Source organism: Amblyomma americanum, chromosome 3, assembly GCF_052857255.1.
Source record: "Amblyomma americanum isolate KBUSLIRL-KWMA chromosome 3, ASM5285725v1, whole genome shotgun sequence".
Lineage (NCBI taxonomy): Eukaryota > Metazoa > Arthropoda > Arachnida > Ixodida > Ixodidae > Amblyomma > Amblyomma americanum.
Genome location: NC_135499.1, coordinates 32140421 through 32155463, shown reverse-complemented (window position 1 = coordinate 32155463; position 15043 = coordinate 32140421). Strand labels below are relative to the sequence as shown.

General features: G+C 47.3%; 1 protein-coding gene and 1 pseudogene across 3 annotated transcripts in view; one reads left to right on the top strand and one right to left on the bottom strand.

Annotated features, from left to right (window-relative positions):
* The window catches only part of Atg16 (Autophagy-related 16), a 187409-nt gene that overhangs the window by 69121 nt on the left and 103245 nt on the right, over positions 1–15043 (top strand). The gene's annotated exons all lie outside the window — the stretch shown is intronic.
* LOC144124503 (uncharacterized) lies at positions 4907–6069 on the bottom strand (annotated as a pseudogene).

Sequence of the window (15043 nt, the reverse complement as noted above, 5' to 3'; positions counted from 1 at the left end):
CTCTTATGGAACGTGAGTGGCCACCCGAGAAGGCGACGACGGAGGTGTCCCTCGCGGGCACCTTGCACCTCTCGACCATCGTGCTCTCGACGGACTTGTAACCGGCGTCTATCGATCCTTTCTACTAATAAAGTTATATTAGTACTCGAAGCCGGTTATGTTAACTAAAAAGTAAACACGTGCATGCAGCGCATGATGCGTTGTTGCAACAACCGCTTAGCATGCAAGTCGGCGCGCGCGCACCTCAGTCGTGTTCTGTAAAAGAACACACGTGCGTTTCACTTAGCTGCCGCAAGGTTGCATCGAGACTGATTCATGGCAACACTTCGCTGCGATGTGCTCGGGATGTTGGCGGCCGTTGATTTGGGCGCCACACTGCTGGCTGCAATTTGGTGGCGACGCCAAGGCTAGCAGACGACCAGGCCTGCACTCGACCATTCGTTTTGGAAGTAAGCAGCACTTGAACTGCTGGAACTGGCGATGCACGCTCGCGGCACCGCTGCGGAACTTTACAGAACTGGTGCAGGGAGTGCAGGCGAATCGAACGGACCTTAATATTGCTGCAATGAAGATGATCACGCGTATATGCCAATGACGATGAAGCTCTTGAGGCAGCCGGCTGACGCTTGTGCTGGAGAACTTCTCCTTGTGACCCTGCCTCTCGCCCCGTTGCTTCATCGATTACAGTAGCCGACGGGTAATTCGGACTCCAATAATTCGGACTTGTAGGATATTTCAGACCTCGATGAGGCGCCGTCAGTCACCCCATAGAAGGACATAAATATTCGTAACGGATATTTCGGACATCAAAAGTCCGAAAGTTCGATTTTTCGGACTAATTTCAGTTGCCTGTGGGCCAAAATCGACCATCTTATCGGCTTTTCGCCGGCACAAAAGGTGCCATCTGGGATTGAGGTGGATTTACGCTGCAGTTGGATTGGCTTGACATACGTGTGGTACCTCATTGTTGCCAGTAGAGGTCCCTGCAATCTCTGACACCGATGAAGGGCGATTAAGTAGAATGAACATGATATATAAGGGAAAGGGGGACAAAGCAGACGTAAGTAACTATCGCCCCATAACAGTGACATCTGTGGTTTACAGGGTGGTGATGCAAATTATAAAGGATAGACTGCAGGCTTGGGTGGAGAACGAGGGGGTGTTAGGGGAACTACAGAATGGGTTCCGGAAACAAAGGAGGTTGGAGGACAATCTATTTTCATTGTCGCAGTGTATAGAAATTGCGGAAAAGGAACATAGGCCCTTATTGCTAGCATTTGTGGGACATATTGGGCACATTGGATGTGGAAAATGGAGTAATTAATCTTTTAAAAGATATATATAGAGGTAACAGAGTGCTCATAAAATGGGAAAAAAATGTATCGGGGCCTGTAGAGATAGAGCGGGGGCTTAGACAAGGATGTCCTCTGTCCCCTTTGTTGTTCATGTTGTACCTGCAAGGTTTGGAGGCCAAGCTAGATGGGAGCGGACTAGGTTTCAACCTATCTTTTTTCAAGCAAGGGGAATTGATTAAACAGACATTACCGGGACTAATATATGCGGACGATATAGTGATAATGGCTGACAACAAGGAAGACCTGCAGAAGTTGTTAGACATATGCAGTACAGAGGGAGATAGATTAGGCTTCAAGTATAGTAAGGAAAAATCTGCAGTCATGATATTTAATGAAGAGGGCGGCGAGCATAGAATACAGGAGTTCGTGCTAAAAGTAGTGAATGAGTACAAGTATCTTGGGGTGTGGATAAATAACAATGCTGAGTATCTGACAGAGCATGAAAAATATGTAATGAATAAAGCTAGTAGGAATGCAGCTGTCATGAAAAATAGGGCACTGTGGAATTACAATAGGTATGAGGTGGTAAGAGGGATCTGGAAAGGGGTGATGGTCCCTAGCCTGACCTTCGGTAATGCGGTCCTGTGTATGAGGCCAGATGTTCAAGCAAGGCTAGAAATTAAACAACGGGGAGTAGGGAGGTTAGCTTTGGGAGCACATGGAAATACACCAAATCAGGGGGTACAGGGTGATATGGGATGGGCGTCTTTCGAGAGCAGAGAGGCTAGCAGTAAGATAGCATTTGAGGAACAATTGAGAAAAATGGAGGAAAAGCAGTGGGCTAGGAAAGTTTTCAGATACCTGTATATAAAGAATGTTGACACGAAATGGAGAAAGCGAACTAGAAAATTGACAAGCAAATATGTGGACAGCAGTAAGGGGGCAAATCAGCAATTATCGGTTAAGAAAAAGGTTAAAGAAACAGAGAGAGCTCTGTGGAAAACAGGGATGCTGACGAAATCGGCACTAGAAACATACCGGACCTTTAAACAGGAAATTGTCAAAGAAAATATCTATGATAATTGTAGAGGAAGTTCTTTGTTGTTTGAGGCCAGGACTGGAGTTTTGCGGACTAAGACGTATAGAGTCAGGTACCAGGAGATAGACACTTTGTGCATTGCGTGCGGAGAGGAGGAGGAAACAGCTGAACACTTGATACTTTTCTGTAAAGGGCTTCACCCTACAGTGGAAGGCAGCGGGGCTGACTTACCCAAGGCATTGGGGTTTAGGGTTAGTGAAGGGAAAGTGGATTTTAAGAGATTAGAAGTAACCAAGCGAAGGTTATCTGATTGGTGGCTAAAAGCAAGACAGGGGTAAAATTTCACAAGACATGGCTAGGTGGCTTGAGCCACCGCCCGATTAAAGGGTTCAGCCGTATCCATCCATCCATCCATCCATCCATCCATCCTTCGAGGTGGCAGCCAGATTGTCATCGCCGTCAACTTGTTTTTGTCGCCGACGTCGCGGGCAGTTATTGCTAGTCCCGTACGTGCTGGAGTTTCTCCAGCGCGGAGTTTCTCCAACACAGAGGTACGTTGAAAATTGGTTGTTGGGGAAGGAAATTGTGCAGGAGCTATCTCACATCTCGGCCAGAAGGAATAAAGGAGGGATTGAGAGAAGGAAGGAAGGAAGAGGTTCCGTCATGGAGTTCTCCGGAATAATTTCGACCACCTGGGGATCTTTAATATCGCACAGCACACGAGCGCCTTAGCGTTTCGCCTCCATTGAAACGCGGCCACCGCGGTCGGGATCCAACACGGGTACTCCGGATCAGTAGCCGAGCGCCCTAACCACTGAGCCACCGCGGCGGGTCTCATATGTTTTCCATTCGTCGTTTCGTCATTTGGGTTCCTCTGACCGCATCGACCAAGTGGCGCTCAGTCTTCACGAAGTTACATCCGTTCGCCGTTTTGTTGTCTGGCAGTTGCGCCGCTTTGAACGAAAAGTGCCTTATCTTTGCGTGTGTTTGACGAGCGGTGTGGTGCGCACTCGGGTTGTGGACAACATGGCCCCGCCAGGCCTGTCGAAGAAGCGTGGGAAGTATTCCAACTAAATGCGGTGACCTTGCTGTCTAGCATGTACAGTGAAAGCACAACTTTGGCGCAAATACAGGTGCAAATCGTTGCCAGCAAGAGAAATTTGTCACGAGGCAAAATCAGTGACACATTTAAGTCGATTTCATCTCAATAAAGTGGTTTTTTTCTACTTGACGGTTTTTTCGGACTGTTCGATTGTTCGGACCATTTTCCGCGTCCCTTCGAGTCCGAAAAATCGGTCGGTGACTGTACTTCTTGTGCAAGAGCCTTCGTCGCTGGTGCTTCCCACATCCTAATAAACCACCCTTCACTCATCATCATCATCAGCAGCAGCAAGATATTAATTTGTTTATGAATGAACATTGCGCCCAAGTTTTATATTACTTGGGCAATAAAGAATGACAGGAATTTTATGTCTATTTGTTATGTAGTAACCCTAGATTGCAACCATACAATAATATTTTTCGCAGCAGAAGTGTAAAAGTTATAGCTTTTTTAAGATGCTTATCAATTGACCCAAATTTTTCTTCAAAGTGCTAAATTAATTAAATTTCTGTAATGAAAAGCAGCACTATTTTTATTTTGTTGGACAGAAGAATGCATAAGCTTTCGTATGCATTAAGAATTATTAAGATCCGATCAGCACATCAAGATATACCCTGGGCAACAGCACATGTTGTGGTAAAAAAAAAAGTTAGGCAGTGGCTTAGCTCTGGTTAAGCCTGGATATACAAGCGAAAAGCTTCAGTTATGCTTGGTTTGACGTCATGGTTATGCTTCGTAGCTTAGCTGGTATTGTATACATTGTTTATCTATAGGCCGAATGGGTCGCACTCGCAGTTTCACTAAGTCGTACCACGTGGTCGTTGTAACGGCGAGTCGTGGGATTTTCCTCTTCTGATTCTCTTGTTTCCTCTTTCTCACTCGTTTGGCTGCTGCTGGCTGAAGATGCAGCCAAGACACGCATTTTGGCTTCTATCCGACGTCGTTTAGCAAGGCGTATTTCCCATTGTTCAGGCGTTTCGGCTGCACGTTTAGCTTTGGTTTTATCATTTTTTCGCTGTTGTGCAGCCAACTCCCAAGCGAGTACTTCTGGATCGGATGAATTTAGTTTCTCAGCTTTTCTGCATAGTCTAGCAGCAGCCGCACCCTCCTTCCCTTCCATGTCGAGTGCGCACGCCTATTCTCTGGCAAGCGCATTGTATAGCCTCCTTGCGCATGCACATGATGCACATGTGCAGTAGCGCGCGGCTGCGCCGAAAGGTCGGGCGATGGAGTCGGCGGCGGCGACGGCTGCGGCAGCGACGAGGAGCGAGCACCTGCGCGGCGCGTGACGTCGCCCGTTTTCGCGCATGCGCATAAGTCACCAGTTCGGCTCACACGAAGCTCGGCTCTGACCCGCGTAGTGAGGCTTTTCGCTTCAAAACGGTTTTGAGAAAACAAGGAAAGCAGTTTCAAAGCGTAGCCTCAATTTATTTTCAACAAATTAAGGCATCAAATCAGGTTCATTTTGTGCTAGAACCCTCCAGGCACATAATCAGTCATTTTCTTTTACACGCTTCTTCATGGTCTGGCGGAAAGTCTCGGCACTTGCGTGCTTCTTGTCGGATGCTTTGGGCTGGCGCTGATCTTTCTCGACACATCTTTGAAGCAGCACACTGCTTCTGTTGATATTCAGCTCCTTCAGAATTGCCTCAGTGGCACATTCTTTGCCAGAATTAAATCTTAGTACCGCTTCAGCAACAGCGGCCTCCACTGTGAATAGTGACGCATGCCTGATCTTTGGTACAAGTGACTAAATGACAGAGTGCAGACTTTCGTTTGCATTCTGTGTTTTCCCTCTCTGACAGCGCTCCAGCAGTTTCCTGCCAGAGAGGCGCACGTAGACTGGCAGCAAGGCTTGTGCAACATGTGGAGGCAGATTGTACTTGCCTTTTGGTGGAGTTTCTTGCTTTGCCAATGCCCTGTTGAAGCTGCACCAAGACTGTTCGCCTTTTGGACACCTTGAGGGGTCTGGGCTTGCATCTGTTGAGATAACGTGGTAGCACGTTGCAAGAACAGCGTTTTGCATCTCATCAATGCTGCCTTGGTGTGCCTTGAGTGCCGTGCCATAGTAATTGGAGAGTTTTGTTACGAGGTCTCCGGTCAGTTTCCCTTTGCCACCAAGGCTCTGCTTCCCTTCTCCCTTGTTTTTGAGCAGAAGGGCTGCAGCCATCCCTTTGTGAACATGGTTCACACAGTCTTCCTTCTCTGTACTCAAGTAGCCATATACTTTTTATTCTTGGAGGCTATTGAAAGCCTGACTGTCTCCAACACACAACTGGTGTATCTCAGTCCATGCTTTTCAAGAGATCGGCCAAAAAGAATCTTCGCAACCTCCGCCTCAATTTGGCCAGGCTTGCCGAGTGTTTTTTTTGGCACTTGTGGCTGGCTGGCTTTAAATTCTTGATACTTAGGGTCCTCATCTTTGGGGCGGAGCTGGCATCCTAAGCAGTAGTTGGATAATACCACGAAATCAAGCACGTATCCCGTAAATAGTTCTGTGACAGTTCCCACGTAAATAGGCGACGAATGACGTCTGGTTAGCCAAGTTCCATCAAATGATACAGCTGTATTCCCGGATTTGCAAAGTTCAGGTCCGAGTAGAGGGACACCACGGCTGCCTCGCACTTCCCCATCACAAGCGCAGATGCGTTCCGAGCTGCAGGATTATGTTTTTTTTTTACATAATCTTGATACGTCTTTTTAATGCATTCCACAATGAGAGATGTTTAGAGGGGAAAAAAACATTATTCAGCACAGTCTGGTTGTTGCTTGCACGAGTAGCGAACACGTTTACCTCGAAAGATTGCAGGTAGCACCCTCACCGGCCCTTGGCGAACTCTATCCAGCTCTCATTTTTCCGCAGGTACTGCAGCTCAGGACAAGCTTAACTGCAATTCCATATTCTCGCCCTGGCTTCGAAAGGCTCTCAGGGCTGCCGCACAATTTGCATTGCACGCAACGAAGCAGTTCGGTCACAGCTGCTAAGCTTACTATGGTGAACTCCGTTCCGTTGGTTTCGACGTGCGGCGCATTGGCGGAGGATGAAGCCAGAAGAGACTGCTTACGGCGAGTTGCTGACATCTCAGAAAGTCATCGCTGTTTTTCGTTCACCTGATGTTCGACCGCTGCTATTTCTTCGCAGCAAAGAAATGCTGTGTCGACGCGCACTGTTTGTTCCACACTGTCAGCTGCGGCACACGCGTCCGTGCCCTCCGTGGGTGCGCTGGAAAGGCTCGCTGCATTGTTCGTCACCAGCGCTGGCCCATCCGATGGCTCATCACGTGTCCGAGGTCGTCTTTTTCGTTTTTTGCCGAAGGCATGAGCCGTTCGGAATTTGCGATGCCCACCAGCCATCGTATCACTGTAGCAAAGAGAAATAGTGGCTATCGGTGCAACGTGTCAAAATGGAGACTGACGCGCTTTTGTCTGGCAGACAACGCTTCCTGACATCCAATCGGGAGTCGGCGTTCGCCATACGTGATGCGAAAGCACCAATGCCATGTGCGTATCTTGTTTTTCTTTTTTGAAGCCGCACAGCTCCATGGTTGCTGGCCGGAGAAAAGTTTCCCGCTAAAATCAGATAGTAGAAGGATGTAGATTTCGAACGAGACCAAAATGGCCGCTCTCCGTGAAGCCATTTTCGCTGAGCGCGATGTTGAACTTCGCGATTCTGGGGGCATTTTTATGAGCCAGAATGCTCTCATTGTTGACTTTAATTGCTGATATCTGAAAAAATACTCATCCGAGGACACTATTATTTTAGAAACAGGCACTTTAGAGAGCTTCTAGATTGTGATAAAAATACTTCAAAAAAATCTCTGCTCAAAGACCCCCCTTAACTCCTTGTTCTTATCCCTGGCACCACTTGTCGGCTCGCATGCTCATTACTCAAAGATCATTGAAATTGGCCTTGTGGAAGTGCATCTGGATGGGCGTAGAAAATTTCGATGGTAGTTGACTCAGTGTGCATTAAAACGGATCGGAAAGAGAGCTGCTTTTGACGTTTTTCCAAAGTGGTGAATAGTTATGCACAGTGCATCTCAAAACGAATGAGGTCATTTTTACGCTATGGTACCAAAGTGTATTTTCAGGCACTCTTTCGGCGGAAGTTTGGTGAGGAACAAGACTGTCAGCTTATCTAAGATGAACAACACTGTGCCCTGCCTGTTCTCTCGTCCTTGTGCTGTTTCGCCTCTATAGTTGTTTAATATACCTTTATTGTTAGGAAGTCTGAATTGTTAAATTAAGTGGTGCTTGAAAAAGCGGAGATTTTGCTATTGCTCCATTAGAGCTATAGAATTGTTGCTTTCTGCAGTCGAATGCCAATGGAGTTTCTAGATTGACCAGACAATGCTCTTGCGGAGGTTTAAGTAACTTTGACTTTACATTCAGTATGATTTCTGGAGCCACCTGATGCATCTCATCTTCAACTCTACATCCGTTAGTATGACTGGGTGTGCCGAATTATGAGCAAACCCATTTTGTATCATGGCATGCTGTATCTTAAATGAACAGTCTACTGTTGGAGACAAGTATAAAAATATTGGCATGTTCTTGTAGATTTTTGCTATGATGACAGTAGCAATGGCAGAACTCACGACTTTGGCGGGAATTTTTTTTGTAAATTGTTAAAGGAAGTCAGGGTAATGCTGACGGTTGCGCTGTGCTGTGTTAAAACTTCACAGCTTTTTAGGTAGTCGGGTAACGCAGCATGGAGTGTTTAACTGAAGTGCCTGAGAGGCTGGACGTAGAGGCGATGAAGAGCGTCGGAACGGTGACGGGGAGCAGCGGCGCGACAAGCATACAATCGGCGAGCGGTCGGGAGAGGTCGATGGAGAGAAGAAGCGGGGAGGATCGTTGGGGTGAAACGTTGGCCGGTAAGGAAACGATGAGTATGTGTCGTCGTGATGAGGAGTATTGGAGGCAAAAGTAGGGCGGTAACCACGCGATGAGTAGGTTTCGTTGTTGCGAATGGTACCAAACTGGTTATGCTCGTCGCGCTGACGCCGACGACAAACGCGGGCAACATGTCCACGAATTCCGCAGTAGTAGCAGATAGGGCGAGGCGAAGGCGGCCGCCAAGCCGCTGGGTACATTGCGGGCCGCTGGGTTAAGGAGGTGACAGTCGGCTGTACGGGCGGCGAATGTGAGGCATAGACGGGAGGAGCAGGAGACGCAGCGACCTGGGCATACGTGGGCGCACAAAGAGGCACAGATGGTTCGGACGCTGCGGGATGAGTGACGGAAGCGAGCTCGTCCTTGATTAGATCACGCAATGGCGAGGTCGGAGGCCGGTGCTGATGGGAATCCAGCGGCGGTAAGGTGGAGCCGTGCAGCTCCTCGCGAATGATGGAGCGGATGAGAGAGTGCAAGTCCACATCAGTTGAAAGGCGGGGGTCCCAGGCGTCTTGCAAGCGGAGGGATTGGAGGTCGTCAAGACGGTGACATGTGGTGCGGATATCGTTGACTGAGGTAGGGTTTTGGCCAGCCAGCGTGGTAAAAGCAAAGGAGCCGATGCCTTTAAGAATGTGACGGACCTGATCGTACTCGGACATGGCACTGTTGACACGTCGACACAGGCTCAAGACATCTTCAATGTAAGAAGTGTAAGATTCGCCGGGCAGCTGGGCACGCGCATCTAATTTTTGTTTGTAGATGGCTGGGCTGGCACCAACAGTGCCAAAAATTTGCCGAAGCTGCGATGTAAAGTGGGTCCAGTCCGGGATGGTATCTTTATGGTTGACGAACCAGGTCTTAGCCACGGCGGTTAAATAGAATGGCACGTGGAGAAGCTTCATGGCAGAGTCCCAGCGATTGTAGGCACTGACCTGATTGTACTGATCGAGCCAGTCCTCGACGTCATCACCATGGAGACCCGCAAATGTAGGAGGCTCGCGCTGAAGGGTCGTGACGGTCCATGTCGGGTGTCCAGGTGACATATGAGCAGCGGGGGCGTTCAGTACACAATTCGTTGGCCGGGAACACCATGTTGAAAAGCATCGCGCACTAAAAATATAAAGACACATGGCAATAAACATGCAAGTTTTCTTGGAAAGTAGTGCTGCAACAAGATTACAAAAAAAAAGAATGGAAGGATAAAGGTTACAGCTCGGAGTGGCGTTTTAGGGCGGTTAGAAACGCTTCGTAATCATTGGCGGATGCAATGGTGCCAGGGAGAAGATTCCATAGATGGATGGCGAGGAGGAGAGGTGAATGAAAGAAGAGATTAGTTCTAGCAAAGACTGGTTCGACTTTCAGTTTGTGATCGATGCTTGGGAATATCTGATGAGCCGGCTTGATATGGTAAAAAGCAAAGAAAGAATGACTGTAATATAATTTGTAGAAAAATGACAGTATGCAAAGCATTCTCCGTTTTTCAAGAAGAGCCATATTGAGAGCTTTTTTTATTTCGGCTACACTCTCTGATCACTAGTAGTTCTTAGATATGAATTGGGTGGCTTTATTTTGCAAAGACTCAAATTTTGTTACTAGGTATGCTTGAAAACTAAACATTTTGACAGATTTACCTGTCTGGTTGGGTTTGAAGACTTATAATAAACTGCACATCTCCAACCAAAAATGTTAACTTTAACCCAACGTTTCGAAGCCGACTCGGCTCCTTCATCAGGGGTGACTGAGGGCAGTAGCTAGCCTCTTTTAAGTATGGAGGGGAGGGGGGGGGGGGGTGAAAAGAAGGATAGCTGAGCGGGGGAGGGGTTCTAGGCTGTTAGTCATGCTGGCGCACTGTAGGGAGGTGCTGAATGGCGACCTTTTTTTTTTTCGTGTTGAAAGTTAACATTTTTGGTTGGAGATGTGCAGTTTATTATAGGTATGCTTGATGCAGGGTTCCAGATCAAAGAGGCGTAATCTAATTTCGAGCGCAGTAATGCAGTGTATGCTAATAGCTTTGTGTCTAGATTAGCTAAATGCAGGTTACGTCTGAGGAAGCTAAGTGATTTGGAAACCTTGTTGATAACCCTATCGATGTGACTGTTCCATGAGAGGTCTGCTGCTAAATGCACCCCTAGATATTTTATGATGGGTGCCAATTCTATGCGCACACTGTTCAAAGTGTAATGACAAGGTTCGGCACTAGATATTGTGGTAAATCTAACAACTTTTGTTTTTGAGATGTTAATTTACATTCGCCATTGTTTGCACTAATCATTAATCTTGTTAAGGTCTGATTGTAGATCAGTAGAGTAGGAAGGATCAGTAATCTGTATATCATGTAATCATCTGCAAATAATCTGACTGTCGAATTTAGGTTATTACTTATGGTCTGAGTACAGACCCTTGCGGTACTCCAGATTTAACAGGGGAGAGGGACGATGAATGCCCTTTAACAAACACTGTTTGATATCAACTGGCCAAAAAGCTTCTGATCCAAGAAATAAGCTTAAAATTTAAGTTCAGATTCTTAAGTTTTTTTATTAGACGTATGTCTGGGACTTTATCGAATGCTTTGGCGAAATCTACAAATACGGTGTCTATTTTAGAGTGAGCATGAACAGCGTAATGAAGGTCAGTGATCAGTTCAAACAGCTGTTTCGCAAGATCGACAGTTTAAGAAGCAATGCTGATTGGCAAAAAGAGTTATGCGTCACCAGATAACCCATGATGGCAAATGAGATTATGTGCTCTAGCAATTTGCATCTGATGTTGGTTAACGAAATGGGTCTATAATTTGATGGTTTAGAAGCATCGCCAAATTTAAAAATGGTTATGACATGCACAATTTTCCAGTCATTTGGAACACAGCCCGTATCAATGGATTGCTGAAAAATAGCAGCTAAGATGGGGCATATTGCAGGTTTTGCTATTTTGAGTAACTTAGGACATATCCCATCGAGGCCGGGTGAAGAGTTAGAGGGTAGACGGTCTTTGGCAGAGGATACACCCTGTGGTGGGACAGTTATGTCGGGCTCCCCGCAGGGGGGCGCCTGCAGCTTGCAGGCGTCGCGACGGTGAGTGGCGACACCGCGGGTTCCCGAGCATCCGCAGGGACATCCCCGCAAGGGGATGATGGTGAACTGTGCATCACCACGGACCCGAGCACCCGCGCCTCGCCGTGCGTGGCATCGCCGTGTCCGGGGAAAAGGGGATCCTGGTGGTTGAGCCGATGCTGAGCGTTTGGACCCTTAAGGCCCCTCGGCGGAGGCAACACACCACTTTGGCCCCAGCTTCCTGTAGACGGCACCTCCGGCCTGACCCGACCGGGGGAAATCGGCAGTCGTCTTTTCCTTATCCTCCCCTCCATCTTTTACTTTCCTATCATCTTTCTTACAACTCTCCTGTCTCCTCCTCCTTCCTTGGTTTTTTCCTTTTTCCTGGCGGCTAGGGTTAACCCTGTGTGGCGAACTATCCTGGGTTTCGTCATATTCGGTTATAGCAATGGTGTACAGCTGGCGTGGGCAGGACTTGTTTTCAAGTTCCTGTCCTGTCCCCTAGTTGGGCTCCATGGTGGGCGGCTGGCACCAAGGCCGAAGAACAAAATTTTTTATGGCTTCCTCCCTGCTTAATAATGATCGCCCTCTGAAAAGGGGGCGGACCGATGTCACATCCCAGTTTTTCAACAAAAAGAAGACAACTTTCCCTAAGTACCACATCGTCCACAGTAAAGAAACAGAAAAGCCAGCCAGACAAATATCCCCGTTCCTTGTTTCAAGAGTTCTTACAGAATCCCTGGGCCCTCAGTACAAAGTCACAAAGTTGGCTTGTGGTGACCTCCTCCTCGAACTGCTCGACATAACTCAGATTTCAAAGCTTGCAAACATTGAAACTTTTGGCGATATTCCTGTCTCTGTTACACCGCACAGATCATTGAACACAGTACGTGGTGTCATCTCAGATAATGATTTCCTGCACCTAACAGAGGAAGAGATGCTTGAAGGACTGAACCCTCAGAATGTTACCAACGTCCACAGAATTACAATCCGCAAAGACAACAAAGAGATTCCGACAAAACACCTGGTCCTGACGTTTGCCTCATGCACCCTACCCGAGTCAATCGAGGTAGGCTATGCAAAAATCTCCGTTCGCCCTTATATCCCCAACCCTAGACGCTGTTTCAAATGCCAGAAGTTCGGTCACGGCTCCCAGAGCTGCCGCGGCCGCAACACTTGTGCTAAATGTGCCTCCAATGACCACCAATCAGACGGCTGCGACGCCGCGCCACGCTGTGCAAACTGCGAAGGCGAGCACGCTGCTTACTCAAGGTCTTGTCCTGCCTGGAAAAAAGAAAAGGAAATCATTACAATAAAGACAAAAGATAATATCACTTTTAAAGAGGCAAGAAAGCGTTATGCAATGTCGCAAGGCACTTTCTCCTTAACACCCCACACAAACTTCGCCGATGTGGTGCGCGGGCGCGGCGCATCACACCGGCCTCAGGCACCTGCCCAGTTCACACCTAGTGAGGCTGAGGCAGGGCCATCCGCGCCCCTGGCAGATGCAGCGAGAGCTGCTATGCCACCCCCAACAACGGGCCGGCCGTCCTCCAAGTCGGCAGCCCGCAAGGCTTCCCCCGTTCGGGAGAAGTCTACCACCCCCCTGCCCGCGGGTTCCCCGCGGAACTCCAGCGCCTCCATGGAGGCGATGGATACAAGTCAAAGCTCGCCTCGGTCGCAACGGCGACGGGGCTCTCTTGACCGAAAAAAAGAAAAAACCACGATAACAGGCCCTCAGCAAGGAGGGACCTGAGGTCTCAAAACACTCCTCCTTAAAATAATCATGGCGTTCCTTATCCACTGGAACTGCCGTGGAATTTTAAATAACTACAGCGATGCAACAGATCTCCTACGCTCTATGTCTCCTGTAGCACTGTGCCTTCAGGAGACCAATTTGGGACCTTTACAAAAAAATATTTTTAAGAATTATAAAGTCTTTCGCCATGACCGTGAGCAGGCAGATAGGCTCTCTGGAGGTGTTGCTGTCGTTGTTAAGAGCGGTGTTGCAACACGTGAAATCCAGCTGCAGACGAAATATGAAGCCATTGCAGTCACCGTCATTAGCTTTAAAACAATTACCATATGTTCAGTATACCTTCAGCCACACCTCAAAGTAACACTTCATGACCTAGAATCACTTTTTAATCAGCTACCAGAGCCATATCTGGTAGTTGGGGATTTTAATGCACACTCTCCTTTCTGGGGGAGTGAACAGACAGACACTAGGGGCCGTATATTAGAAGATTTTATTCTGTGCAATAATGTTTGCCTACTCAATACAGGCAAACCCACATATTGCTCTCCAGCCTCAGGAAAAATGAGTTGCATAGATTTATCTTTTAGCTCTTCTTCCGTTTTTACCGATTTTAAGTGGGATGTTCTCGATAACCCGTACGGAAGCGATCATCTTCCGGTAGTGATTAACTTTTCATCACCACCATCAGTCATCCCTAGTAAACCACGCCGTTGGAAACTACACCTAGCCGACTGGCAACTATTTAGAGAAAAGGCTAGCCTGGAGAAATTATTTTCAAACAGTCTTAACGTTGACGAACTGAATGAAATTTTTACAAGCTGCATTATTGATGCTGCGTGCCAAGCTATTCCGCAATCGTCAGGAATAGTACGACAAAACAACAAGGTATGGTACACGCAGGAATGCCGAGAAGCAAAAAAGAAGCAAAATAAAGCTTGGGGAGTTTTTCGAAGATACCCAACTCAAGATAACCTCATCAACTTTAAAAAGACGAGAGCAAAAGCTCGGTACATCTGCCGAAATGCCGAAAGAACATCATGGAGAAGCTACGTATCATGCATAAATAGTTCAGTTACGTCCAAAAAAATGTGGGAACAAGTCCACAAGTTTAACAGAAGCTTTTCTCCTTACACAATTCCTTTCTTAACAGATCCAGGTACACAGACAAATATAGAGGAACAGGCAAACATCTTGGGAGAACATTTCTCAAACATTTCTAGTTCTTCAAACTACACAGAAACATTTTTAAAGCATAAACATGCAGTGGAGAAACATAGACTTCCAACAACGGGCTGCACAAAAGAACCGTACAATGGTTTAATAACACTCCAAGAAATAAACGAAGTTCTCTCGGCCGGAAAAAAGACAGCACCTGGCCCTGACAATATACATTACGAAATGCTAGCACATCTTTCCCAGCAATCTGTGGAGGCGCTCTTGAAGTTTTTTAACCAAGTGTGGGTGCTCGGAAGATTGCCGAAAGCCTGGAAGAAAGCAGTTATTGTTCCATTCCTGAAATCTGGAAAACAACCAACATCCCCTACTAGTTACAGGCCGATAGCCCTTACCAGCTGCCTTGCCAAATCATTCGAAAGTGTGCTGAATAAAAGACTAACTTTTCTGATTGAATCTCTTGAGCTTATTGACATCCATGAGTGCGGTTTTAAGAAAGCATGCTCAACAACAGACCACTTAACTCGCCTGGAAAATACTGTCCGAGAGGCTTTTATACACAGACAGCACTGTCTTGCCGTCTTTTTTGACCTCGAGAAAGCATACGACACCACCTGGAGGTTCGGCATCCTTCGTGACTTAGCAGATCTTGGCATCCGTGGCAGGATGTTGAACTGCCTGAAGGACTTTCTTTCCGACCGCTCATTTCAAGTGCGCCTAGGATCAACC